General features: G+C 48.1%; 1 long non-coding RNA gene across 7 annotated transcripts in view; it reads right to left on the reverse strand.

Annotated features, from left to right (window-relative positions):
* Positions 1-13,136, reverse strand: part of LOC309866160 — a 204,353-nt gene that overhangs the window by 117,548 nt on the left and 73,669 nt on the right. For all 7 annotated transcript variants that reach the window (XR_014312469.1, XR_014312470.1, XR_014312471.1 and 4 more), the window contains one exon: positions 7,947-8,070. This is a non-coding gene — a long non-coding RNA (uncharacterized lncRNA). The remainder of the gene's footprint in view (positions 1-7,946; positions 8,071-13,136) is intronic.

Consider the following 13,136-nt stretch of genomic DNA (forward strand, 5'->3'; position numbering starts at 1 on the left):
ATATGAAATACTTTATTTCAACCTCAAGTCGAGCTCCCTAAGGCATTACTGAGATACGGAGACATTTTTTGAGCATTGCAAACAATTTGCTTAGGACGCCGCAGGCTCATTAGAGGGCACGCTTCTATTCTGGGGGTCATTGAGCTGAACTAACTCAGTATTAACACCCAAACCAGTTCCACAAGTTACTTTCCTTGCTGTTTTCTTCATTCATTAAAGTATCCATTTTCTAGCAGTGTCAAACCTTAGGAGGCCTACGAATCACCACAGGATCTTGTTAAAATACACGCTGTCAGAGTTCAGTGGTCTATGATGAGTTACATTCTGTACTTCTTTTTTTTTTTTTTTAGGATTTTATTTATTTATTTGACAGAGATCACAAGTAGGCAGAGAAGCAGACATAGAGAGGGGAAGCAGGCTCCCTGCTGAGCAAAAAGCCCAATACAGGGCTTGATCCCAGGACCCCGAGACCATGACCTGAGCTGAAGGCAGAGGCCCAACCCACTGAGCCACCCAGGCGCCCCTCATTCAGAAGTACATTCTATACTTCTAACAAACTCTTGGGTGTTGCCAATCCTGCTCCCATCCGCGGACCACACTCTGAGTAGCAAGGTTTCAGGGAAGGCTTCTGTACAAAAGTAATTACTGAACTAACAGTTAAATTAATTTCATAACATCCATAATTATGGTAGTGCATCTCTGGAAAGCTAGCTATCGTTCCATGCGTGTGCAGTTAGCCTCACGGTGGCCTTGTCTGTGAGGGAGACCAAGCAGATCTTCTTACACAAAGAGAGACCTTCTCAGGGTCACAGAGCCAGGAAATGCCAAAGGTCGGACTAGGGCACAAACCATGTTTATTCTCTAGCAAAGCCTCAGTAAAAGTCCTCAAGATTTCCTCCCTGTTTATAATATCCAGCAAGATTCTAAACATAGCATGGGTGTGTGTATATGACTGGAAACCACCGCGATTTCAAATTCTTTGGTCACTTCAAATGAGCTTCTGTTACACAGTGTATTGGCTCCGGGTGTCCTCTTTCACGGGGAAAACACTGCCCTCTAGTGGGCTTCCAGAGCATGAATGCCAGGAGATCCCCTGGGTTCCAACCTTGCAACTTGGGCTCCAGGGCTCCTGCCCTTTGAACCAACACAAGGGCTAGACTGTGTAAGAGATCCAGGCACCGCCTAAGTCATGGCCCTTACCTTCTCGGGGTTCTTGAGGCAGTAGCAGCCATATAACATTTTGCATGCAGCAATTTGTTCAGAGTGCAAAGTTTGTGATCAGAAGATGGGCCGTACATTTGAACCTTTCTAGGGGAGTGGCCTTGAGCAAGCCCTTGACCTCTCCGATCCTCAATCTCCTCATTTATGAGAAGAGGACACAAATAGGCTTGCCTGGCAGGGTCACTGGGACGAGAGATTTGTCTTAAAAACCAGCAGACTTGGGGCACCTAGGGGGGTAGTTTGCTTAAGCATCTGCCTTTGGCTCAGGTCATGATCTCAGGGTCCTGGGATCCAGTCCCACGTCGGGCTCTCTGCTCAACAGGGATTCTTCTTCTTCTCCTTCTCCCTCTCCCTCTGTTCCTCCTCCCTGTCTGTGCTCTCCCTCTAATCAATAAATAAAATCTAAAAAAAAAAAAAAAAAAAAGAGCAGCAGGACTTGAGAATGAAGATGTAAGGAAGAAATGAGAAGGTCATGACTTCACAGCAGCACCAACACATCAGGTCTGGTTCACAGGGGCCGGGGGCGCGGGGTGGGCAGCCAGTGTGGGGGAGGAGAAGAGGGGAAATGACATTTTCCTGTGCACCTGAAAAGACACTGGGATTCTGTATGACAACATCCAAAACAGTGGAAAGGAGATGTGGAGTGAGGGGTGGAGCTCTGAAAAGGCAGGGGACTGGAAGGGTAGGTGTGCAGGTGTGGAGTCCATGTGCCTGGCGTTAACACTCAACCCCACTCGCTCCTCAGCAAGTGATCAAAGCTCTCAGTGTCTCGGACCATGCCCCGGGAAAGTGAAAACGAGAATAAAATGAGTTAGTGCCGGCGTGTGGGTTATAACATCTACTGAGTGCTTTCTGTTCACTGGAATATTACCTCCATTGCGGCGGGTAGCTCTGATTATCTGTTTCTCTGTCTCCTGGTGCAGAGGAAACATTCGAGAAATAGTCATTGAACAAACGAGTGAATGAATGAATGGAGGACTTGTCACAGGGCCGATGCACTTGAGAGGCTTTTGGGAGGAGAGGCGACGGGAGAAGCCAGAAGGCTGAGCCTCAAATGTTGCCAGAGCTAGGGGCTGAGGGTCACCCTCCAACCAGGCTCATTCTAGAAGCATGCAATGGAGGTTTTCCCGTGGAAAGAACTAGGGCAGTGTCAACAGAACAGTGTCTGGAGGGAGACATTTGGGGGGTTTGTGGTTGGGGAAGGTGGAGAAAGTGCACTGGCCTCTAGTGGGGAGAAGTCAGGGATGCAGCTCAATGCACAGGACAGTCCCCACAATGAAGGATCATCTGTCCCCGCATGTCACCAGTCTGAGGCTGAGAAACCCTAGACTAGACGTAGGTGTCCAAAGGATCCTACCTAATCCCAGTTGTGTTTCTCACTAGCTCTGTGGCCTCAGCAGTCAAACCCTGGCTCTGAGCTTCCTTCTTTCTCTGTAAAACGGGGACATCATTAATAGCGAGGCTTGTGGGGAGGCACGGCATGGTGTGTTCACGGCTCCTGCCATGTGGCGGGCTCATGTTAAATCCTCCTAGGACGCACACGAGAGGACGCCTAACACAGATGAAGCCTCATCTCCTGGGCAAATCACTGAGGCTGAATCCTGCTTGCAGAGCTTGACGCGTGTCACTGTGAAGAGGTCGAATTCGTTCGCTCTTAGCTGCCACCATCCCACATACCACTGCAATCATGCTAATCTTGGTCTGGTTCCTCCTTTCATCTTGACCAAGGATGTGGAAGGTGGTGTGGAGCCGGGAATGACTGGACGGGACACCAGAGCAAAAGAACAGGCTGAGGCTCCTCTGCTCATCGTCTGCTCATAATAGCTCGTAACCTTGACCCAAGCAAAAGGTAGCTGGCCTCAGTCCCCCACGTCAACGTCCTGGCCACTGGAGCATGCCTTGAATATTACAGAAGCTGCCAAAAGCCACTAGAAGCTTATAAAAACAGCTACCTCTGCAGCCAAGAAAACAAGGCGTCTGGGTAAACTCTGGTGAAGGTTACGTTCACTTGCGTGTTAGTGTTAATGAGTGTGCAGATGGATGGCCTGGGATGCACAGGACATACCCTGAACTCTGTCCTTGCTGGACACACCCACACAGGCTCCCCTGGCTGACCTTTCTCTGGCCTGCTCCAGCTGTGGTTTACAGATGACTCTGGCCTGACCAACCGCCCCTTTATTTCCTGAGGACAGAGGCTCGAACATCAGTTCTTTCCTCTGCCCTGAATGTCTCCTAGAGAATGGAGAGGAAACAGGAGGTGGGGGGAGGGGCAGGAATCAGACTAGGTTAGAAGGACTAGGTTAGAAATAAGATTCCTGAGCCCCTCGACCAGTAATATAGCTAACATTTTTGGAGCTCTTACTTGATATCAGACACTGTACTGTAGTTGATATTCAATCCCTCAACACAACCATGAGTTCAGCTTAAGGATGTCTATTTTACAGAAGTCAAGTGTGTTCAAGAATTACCTCGGCCCAGCTCCTTCTCAATCTAACCAATAACCGTGACCCTACAGCTAAATGGGAAGTGGACGTGCACAAGATCCTCCCCACACAGCACTCCTGTGAGCGTGGAGGGGGAAGGAGGACATTTTGCCCATTCGGAGAGCTGGTTAGTCACGAGGATTAGAGGGGAGGGGAAGGCCACTGGCATTTAGTTGGGGGGAGACAAAGATGCTAAACATCCCATATTGTGAAGAATGACGCTCTGGTTGGGAATCACTCAACCTCAGCTCCCCCCACTCTGTAGTGTAGACCATGTCACCTGCACGATCAGGTTATAATGAGGATCGAATGACAAGTCATCTGGAACGCACCAGCTCCCCAGGGGCAGCAGGCAAGGTCAGAGCCCCAGCCACACCCCTGGGCTCTGTACTGCTTCTAATCAAGCTGGCCTCCCCTCTGCCTCTTTTTCTGAGAGCTCTGTGGCTCTGAAAGTGTGCTGTGCCCTCCCACAACAGGGCAAGCTTGAGGCATGCCACACCCTCAACCAAGACTGCTGGAAGCTGCTGTTCAAGAGGCTCGTGTGCACACTGTTTCCAGAGTTCTCCAGCAGGACTAGGGTCACCTAGGGTGGTAACCAGCTTCCTTCCCTTCTCTGTGTCAATGGCCCTCTCCTTCTCATGCTTCCTGGGATAACCTCCTGGTTAAGCCATTTGCTCCCAAACCCTGTCTCTGGGTTGCTTCTTGGGAAACCCTATTTAAGACACTGACTAGAGGCGCCTGGGTGGCTCAGTGGGTTAAGCCTCTGCCTTTGGCTGGGGTCATGATCTCAGGGTCCTGCTTTGAAGCCGGTTCTCTGTCTCTGCTCAGCAGGGAGCCTGCTTCCCCCGCCCCCTCTGCCTGCCTCTGCCTACTTGTGATCTCAGTCAAATAAATAAATAAAATTACAAAAAAAAAAAGAAGACACTGACTGAATAGTTGAATGTTAATTTCCTTTCCTCCATATCCTTGTTGTTTATATGTTTTTTCAATCTAAATCTCCTAGCATGAGAAGGTTTGTGTCTTCTTGCATGGGCCCTGCTGATTTGAATAACTGCGGATCGCGAATTATGTTAGTTCCCCTCTCTGGCTCGTTAGCAACATTATGAAAAATCAGGTGGAGAGGGAGGTCCATTAAATCCCACACACTGAAAAGAATTCCTTCTCGGACATTTCCGTTTTAGGACTGACAGCCCCACCACCCACTGCCAAACCAGGAAGGGGGGGGGCCTTGTGGGGCAACAGCGAGAGACATCCGTGTGGGCCCAGGGGTGCTGAGGGGTGGAGTTAGGGAGGCCTTCCCTGCCTCCCTGTAAACACAGAGCTGCAGTGGCCACACGGCACCCAGGAATACAGATAGCAGTGCTCCCGGGGGTCGGAGGGGAGACATCAGGAAGGTAAGCAGCCTTGCCCCTGAGAAAGGAGCTAAAGCTCTGGCTGAAGGGACGGCCAAACAGCGACACCGCCAGAGCCCAGCCGCCCTCCGGGAGCTCCAAGCAGGTGGAATGAGCTGCATTAAGGAAGGGCCTGCTTTGAAGCCGGCTCTCTGTCTCTTGCGTGAGTTCCGAATTCACTTTCACTCCGTCCCCACGGCAATGTTATTTCTTCCAAGTTTGTGGCCCTTTCCGGGAAGCGAAGGCACACCGGACGGCTTGGGGAATGTCCTGAAGATACACGCTTCGGCCATGCTTGCTGATGGGAGGGCCACCGTCACTCCACAGCCACCTCCAGGGCCCTTTCAGCCCGCTCGCCTGGGACGTGCGATGGGCCACCGAGGGCGGCGGCTGAGGGACAAACCTGGTCATCCCACACGGATGTGTCCTGCTGGGCTCCCATCAGGCGCTCTGGTCTCGCCCCGCACTCATGCCTCCGGGAGCGGGGCCTTCACCGGTTTGTCACAACTGCAGAGGACGCGCGTGGTAACAAGCGCTCGGGGTTTGGGGATTACCTGCGATCACGCACATCAGGAACCCCCAGTTCCCAATGTGTCCTGCCCAAGTCGCAGATGTCAGCGAGGAGCCGCCGCGGAGTGGTGGCCGGCTCGGGCCGGAATGCTTTCTCACGTCCTCCCCAGACGCTGGCACAGACCGCGGCCCACAGCGCAGGCCTGGTAAATGTCGGCCCGAGGGCACGAGCAAACCGAGCTGCACTGCAGGTACTGTCTAACGCGGCCGTTTCCTGCGCGCTGGCCAGATCCCGGGTCCTGGCTGAGCGTGTCAGAGAGAGCCCCAGATTTTATGTTTTTAGCTGATTCCCTACTTCTGAGGCTTCTCCCCCCCACCCGCCCCCGCCCGGGAGAGAGCACCCCCTGCTGAAACACCCCGGCGCTCTCCCTCTCCCTTGTGCCTTTACAGGGTGACTCCTCCCCCATTGGTGAGTTGGGAGGAACTGAGCATGCGCAGTAGAGCCGCTGCCCTCCTGCCTCCTTTCTGGAGCCCTCGTGCTCCCCACGCGTGTTTCTGGGGTGGTGCAGGTCCAGGGCTGCTGGTGGGCCAGGTAAGCTGTCAGTCCTAGGACTCAGGATCAGGAAATCCTGTCAATTCAAGCTACACGTTATGACCTGGCCTTTATCACTAGTAAAGATGATCTCCTGTCTACATCTACAAGGACTCATTAATTCAAGAATTGGGTCAGACCCTGTTGGGGAAGGGCAGTACTGTTTTTTGACTCCTTATTCGACGTTAACATAGTCTCTGCACCGATACTATGATGGGTTTTGGGGTGTTTTTTTTAAGCATAGGGTAATGGACTTGCCCAAGGTCACACAGATGAGCTAGGATTCAGACTTGGGTGTTTGACTCCAGAGAATGGCTCCTACCCTATGCTGTATGCCTCATCGGAAAGCTTCTGTCTTCCCCACGTACTGGAGTGCATTTCCAGTCTTCAGAGAAGAGGGCGAAGGGAACCTTCAGGATCACCTGCTCAGGGAAACCAGGCTGAGCCCTGGCCCAAGTGCCTCCCAAGGGAGGCCTCGGCAGTTATCGTTTCAGGGGGCCTGTTCCCCAGCCGGGGCCTTGCCTGGAGTCTTGATCTCTCGCAGGAGCTCCCCTACCTTCACCTTCTCTCCTCTCCACTCTTCATCACTTGGCAAAAATATCCCAAACCTTGAAGGACCTGAAACTCCAACATAACCCTCCATGAGCATGGTCAAGTTTCTCCTGGCTGGCTCTCTTAGTATTTTATTCATTCCTGGATGCTCTCGTGGCAATGTGAGCTTCGGGCCACATTCATTTTTCAAATGACATGTTGGCGCTGCTGTGTGGCACCACGGTCGGGAACAGAGCACGCCCCCGACTTTCCTATGCAATCTCCCCTTCAGGACGTTGGCAACACTCCTCACACGCTCCCATGTGCTGGGTGTCTGCAGAGGCAGGGACCTTACAGTCTGGGAGGGACTCCGCCTCCTCTTCCTTTTTCTCTCCCTCTTCTTCCTCCTTCACTTCTTTTTCAAGTAACAACCTAGCTTTGCATCTGAAATATAGTGCCTGGTTTTAAACTCCAAGGACTTGGAATCAAAGGAGATCCTACTTTTCTAATACTATTAAAGAAGACTGAAGGCACAGAGAGGTTAAGGGACTTGCCTTATCGAAGGTCCCCCAGCAAATGAGTAGCTGAGCCAGACTAATCTCTTGACTCTTGGTCCAGTGCTCATCCTAGAATGCTGTGTGTTTAAACTGGGTCTGTAGACTTGACCTAAGGACTGTGTAATTAAGTGAAGCAAGCACATCCCATTCTCCATCCTGTAGAAAGCCAAGTTCTGCTGGATCCCCTCCATCAGGTCAGACACGATCTCCTACCTCCCTGCCCCTTGTTCTTTTTTCTCACCGTTGTGCACTGTCCCAGGGCTTTGACACCAGCTCTCCGCTCAGACTGAACACCCTTAGCAGGTCTTTTCATAGCTCCCTGATTGTTCAGCTCCCTATAAATATGTTATTGATTGGTAGTTGTTAGGACTGAGGTAGTTTCTAGCACTGAGCATAGGGCGGCAGTGTCTCCGGATGGCTGCCTGGAGATCCAGTAGGACCGGACACCCTGGATCCATGGCAAGCGGTCCCACGTGTACCTGGATTCGAAAACTCTTTGAAACATAGCACATCTGAGTCCTGAGGGAAGAGGAGCCTCCCCAGGACAGTGGGGCCCCGTCTCCTCCTATACCAAGTTGATGGATGAAAACACAGGGAATTGGATGGACCTTCGAGCAGTCCAGGCAGGACCCAGGCACTCTCTCCAGCACCCTGTTCTTACCAGCTAACAGATTTTCTCCATGAGCAGATGCCTCCTGCTTGGGGATCCACGCCCTCGCTAGGGCCCCACGCTCCATCAGACCACCTTAGGAATGCATGCTGTTGGCAGTCACTCCAGCTTCCATCTGCAAAGATAAGGAGGTAGCTGTTAAGATAAGAAGAACACAGCTTGGTTCACCCAGGAGTCAGCAAAGAATGACCTGCCTTCTGATCATGGAATTTGGGATATCAGTGGTGAGGGGGTGGGGGACATATTTCCAGGCCCAGTGGTCCCCTTTCTGTGACCTCCAGCATCACAAGCCTCTGGAAGCCCCAGAAATCCTTCTCCCACCACATGAAGCCCTCAGTCAAGGGAAGAGAGAGTCATTACACCAAGACAGCCTCGTGTCTATCTTTCCTACACTCTCATTGAGATGCTCAGGTGGCAGCCCAGGCCCTTTCCTGTCCTTGGCCCAAGCCAGGAACAGCACTGTCTGTGAAAAGAGGAGCAGCCAGTCACATACTAGGTTGCACTGCCTTTATTCTATAGGGGAAAATGCCCTTGAGGCTGCCCAGTGCTGCCCATCCCTAAAGATGGCTCTAGTGCGCATGCTTCATAATATATTACATGTTACTATTATTTTATTATTATTGTTACTATTATTATTATCACTATTATTTGAATCAATGGATAGCATTAATAATATTATGTGTTAGGCACTATTTAAAATATATTCTGTATATAAATTAATTCTCACAATAGGACTCTATAAGTATTGTTATTACATCCATTTTCAGATGTGGAAACTGAGGCACAAAGTGATAACTTTGCACAAGAGTATAAACCTAGTGGGCGGTAGAAAGGGGAATTTTTTTTTTTAAGATTTTATTTATTTATTTATTTGAGAGACCGAGATCACAACTAGGCAGAGAAGCAGGCAGAGAGAGGGGAGGAAGCAGGCTCCCTGCTGAGCAGAGAACCTGATGAGGGGCTCGATCCCAGGACTCTGGGATCATAACCTGAGCCGAAGGCAGAGGCTTTAACCCACTGAGCCACCCAGGCACCCCTAGAAAGGGGATTTTAAGTAGGCCATTTGGCTACAGAGCCTCTATGTTATTGAAGCTATGAATTTTCCTCTTAGCATAACTTTAGCTACAGCCTTGAGTTTGCCATTTGTACAGTTTTCACTGTAAAAACTTACTAAATATTCTACAGCTTCCATTTTTACCTCATTCTGTTAGAAGAGAGTGCTGAAATTTTAAGTGATTTGAGGTTTGTTCTTTTTGTTCATTCGCTTGTTTGCTTTTATGAATTAGAACTTTCTGATTATAAGGAAAACAACTCCAGCAGACTTGAGTAAAAGAGGAGAACTGGTTATAAGGATATAAGAGTTTTGTGTACTTCACGGGCAAGAGTGAAGGTTGCCCTTCACAAAGATACATAGTGATTTGAAGGGGCACCTGCACCCCACTGTTTATAGCAGCAATGTCCATAATAGCCCAGCTATGGAAAAAGCCCAGATGTCCATCGACAAATGAATGGATAAAGAAGATGTGGTGTACACACACATATACACACACCATGGAATATTACTCAGCCATAAAAAAGAAATCTTGTCACTAGCAATGATGTGGATGGACCTAAAGGACAGTATTATGCTAAGTGCAATAAGTCAACCAGAGAAAGACAATTATCATAAGATTTCCCTCATATGTGGAATTTAAGAAACAAAACAGAGGAGCATAGTAGAAGGGAGAGAAGAATAAAACGAGATGAAATCAGAGAGGTAGACAAACCATAAGAGACTCTTAACTCTAGGAAACAAGCTGAACGTTGCTGGAGGGGAGGGGGTCGGAGGGAAGGGGTAGCCAGCTGATGGGCATTAAGGAGGGCACTTGATGTAATGAGTTCTGGGTGTCATATGAAACTGATGAAATCACTAAACTCTATTTCTGAAACAAATAATATAGTATATGTTAACTAAATTAAATTTAAATAAAAAATTAAAATATTTAAAAAATGATAATATAGAAGAAAAAAAAGAGTGAAAATGAGACTTAGATAGACAGATATTAGTGACTGGAAAGTCATCAGGAGCCTCCCTCCTGGTCTAATCTGTTCCCTCCTATGTGTCTGTTCCATTCTCTCTTTATTTCCTCTCTCTCTCTTATTTCCCCCAACCTATTTCTTCTGTCTTCAGTTCACATGGCAGGTGGTGATCACTGATAATTCCCAAGTTTATATACTGTGAGCCCAGCCATCTGAGAAGAAGATGCTCCTTTCTGTATCTTGATTCCAAATTCCCAGGGAAGGATTTCTGTCCCATCTTGCTCAAGTGCCTAATACTAAATCAATCAGTCAAGGCCAGGAAGATGGGGTCAAATTGTATTACGTGCCCTGGAATCCCAAAGCAGGGAGCTATAGTTATACATAGTTATGTTACTCAACTGGAAACACAAAGAGATGTCTACTGTTTTTATTTTAATTTTTTCCCTATTTTTTTAAAGGTTTTATTTATTTGACAGAGAACACAAACAGGAAGAGAGGCAGGCAGAGAGACAGAGGGGAAGGGAAGCAGGCTCCCTACTGAGCAGAGAGCCCGACACGGGGCTCGATCCCAGGACCCTGGGATCACGACCTGAGCTGAAGGCTGAGGCTTTAACCCACTGAGCCACCCAGGTGCCCCAACTGTTTATTTTTTTAATTGTATTATTTATTTCTTGGTTTACTACATTGTGAACATAAAGTACACTCTGTTTTGTTTTTGCCTTTAGGAACTTACAGAGATTTACTCAATTATGGTTTTTTTCTCATTTGTTTTCGTACAAAGAAAGATGTGGTAAGGTTTCCTGCCTCTCCTGTTGCTGTCAGTTTTTTACTATATTTTAATGCTGTCTTGTTTGGCACATAAAGTTTCGAGTATGTTGCATTCAGTTTAAGAATGAGCATCTGCTCTCTGGGATGTTTGGTAAAATCATAGACTCTCGGGGTTGGAGGTGATCTCAAAGACATTTAGTTCCTGCCCCCTTCAGAAACTTGACTGTCCTCTCTAACATTTCCCTAACTGGCCATTCAGCCATGTTCAAACTCTTCCAGTGATAATGAACATGTGTCCTTCCTCCTATCTGAGAAGCCCGTCCGTTACTGGACTCCTATGACAATCAGAAGGTTCTTTCTCAATGGACTGGATGGACTCTGCCTTCTTGTCACTTCTCGTTCTCAGTTCTCGCTTTGGGCATTTTCTCTGCTGTAGTAGCCCTTCACATCTTTCAGGTCAGTTTCTAGAAACTGATCTGAAACACAAAACCAGAGCCCCTCTTTCCAGAAGCTTTCCCTGGTAGCTTCAAATGTAACAGATAGATCACAGATTCTGAAAGGCCAGTTAGGAAAGAAATCCTTTAACCCTGAAAGTCTCCTGGTTTCTGTCCCTCCCTTTTAAAAGCAAGGGTATGTTTTCTTTGCCTCCATTTTCTCTAATTTCATCATGGGTTCTAGAAACAAGATTACACATAGTGATTCTGCATGGTGCAGGGTAAGAAACAGAGAAGCAAGAGAGAGAAAGTAAGAGAGAAGGAAGAGGGCTACTGTGTTTACATGCAGGAGGATGCCTTCAGGGCACTGGTGGGCAGGCAGTGCTCTGGAAAACAGCCCCCTGGAGAGACTGCTGACCATCAGTGAAAAATTGTTCATGCCTTGTCAGTGGATGAAGCTTTGGTGTCAGCAGTAGATGTCATAAAGAAAATTGCTGCTCAGTGTCCACAATAGCCAAACTATGGAAAGAACCTAGATGTCCATCCACAGATGAATGGATAAAGAAGATGTGGTGTATATATACCATGGAATACTATGCAGCCATCAAAAGAAACAAAATCTTGCCATTTGTGACAATGTGGACGGAACTAGAGGGTATTATGCTGAGCAAAATAAGTCAATCAGAGAAAGACAATGATCATATGATCTCCCTGATATGAGGAAATTGAGAGGCAATGTCAGGGTTTGGGGGGTAGGAAAAGAATAAATGAAACAAGATGGGATCGGGAAGGAGACAAACCATTAGAGACTCTTAATCTCACAAAACAAACTGAGGGTTGCGGGGGGGGCGGGGAGTAGGGAAAGGGTGGCTGGGTTATGGACATTGGGGAGGGTATGTGCTATGGTGAGTGCTGTGAAGTGTGTAAACCTGGCGATTCATAGACCTGTACCCCTGGGACTAATAATACATTATATGTTAATTTTTTTAAGTTAAAAAAAAAAGTAAGATTGCTGCTGTCCGGGTTGCCCATCTGAGCATCAACATCACAGGTGGACAGTCATGGTGTTTGTGTGTGCATGTCCTCTCCAACTACACCCAACTAGGGTGTAAGCTCCAGGTAACCAAGGATTTCGAACCAACCCCATTCACGGCTGCATCCTCAGCGCCTGGAATCGTACCTGGCATGTAGGAGGCACTCAATAAAATCTGTTGAATAAATGAATGAATTCACGCAGCTCAGCTTTCTTAATTCTTATGCCCTTTCTCCCCACCTTTGTCAACAAGTCATCTGTTCTTTCTCCTCCCTTTGATGCAAGAGGAAAATCCACTTTAACCTCCCACGCCCTGTATGCTTATCTCAGGCACATCCTCAGACTTTGTCGGTGGCTTCACAGAGGGAGGGCACTATTGATAGAGAAAAGAATGGAAACGTAATTAGAGAATATTGAGCTTCCTTGGTTCCACCCTTGAAAAATGTAACTTTCTGGTCCCTAAAATTCCCATGTTACTAACTTCCTTGGTTAAAAACACTTGTATTAGTTTTCTATGGCTGATGGAACAAATCATCTCAGCCTGGTGGCTTAAAACAACAGAAATTAATTTTTCTCCCTGTTTTGGAGACCAGAAGTCCAAAATTGAGGTGTTAGCGGGCCCCCACTTTCTCAAGGAACTCTATGAGAGAATCCAGACTCTGATGGCTGCCAGCATTGCTTAGCTGGTGGGCACATCACTCCATTACTTACAGGACAACATCTTCACATTTCTCTCGGCTGTCTTCACATAGCCTTTTCCTCTGTGTGCATAGTCAAGTCTCATTCTGTCCCCTCTTGTGAGAATACACATGAGTACCTTTAGGACCAACCCAGATAATCCAGGATAATCTCCCCATCTTAAGATCTTTAACTTAATCCTACCTGCAAAGACCGTCTTTTATGCGGTAACACTTACAGGCTTTAGGG

Source organism: Mustela nivalis (genome assembly GCF_964662115.1).
Source record: "Mustela nivalis genome assembly, chromosome: 6".
Lineage (NCBI taxonomy): Eukaryota > Metazoa > Chordata > Mammalia > Carnivora > Mustelidae > Mustela > Mustela nivalis.